Genomic DNA, 457 nt, shown 5'->3' with positions numbered 1-457 from the left:
ACAGAACTTCCCTCCAGAAGGTCTTATCTTTGTCCATGTGATCAGCAGCAAACTTCAGTCGAGCCTTAAGGTGCCGCTTTTGGAGCAAGGGCTTCCTTCTTGCACGGCAGCCTCTCAGTCCATGGAGATGCAAAACACGCTTGACTGTGGTCACTGACACCTGTGTTCCAGCAGCTTCTAATTCTTGGCAGATCTGCTTTTTGATGGTTCTCAGTTGACTCTTCACCTTCCTGACCAATTTTCTCTCAGCAGCAGGTGATAGCTTGCGTTTTCTTCCTGATCGTGGCAGTGACAAAACAGTGCCATGCACTTTATACTTACAAACAATTGTTTGCACTGTTGCTCTTGGGACCTGCAGCTGCTTTGAAATGACTCCAAGTGACTTTCCTGACTTGTTCAAGTCAATGATTCGCTTTTTCAGATCCATGCTGAGCTCCTTTGACTTTCCCATTGTAGC

This window comes from Seriola lalandi, unplaced genomic scaffold (assembly GCF_002814215.2).
Source record: "Seriola lalandi dorsalis isolate HSWRI2012SDOR001 ecotype SW California unplaced genomic scaffold, Sedor1 jcf7180002054975, whole genome shotgun sequence".
Taxonomy (NCBI): Eukaryota; Metazoa; Chordata; class Actinopteri; order Carangiformes; family Carangidae; genus Seriola; species Seriola lalandi.
This window is presented reverse-complemented; position numbering follows the sequence as displayed.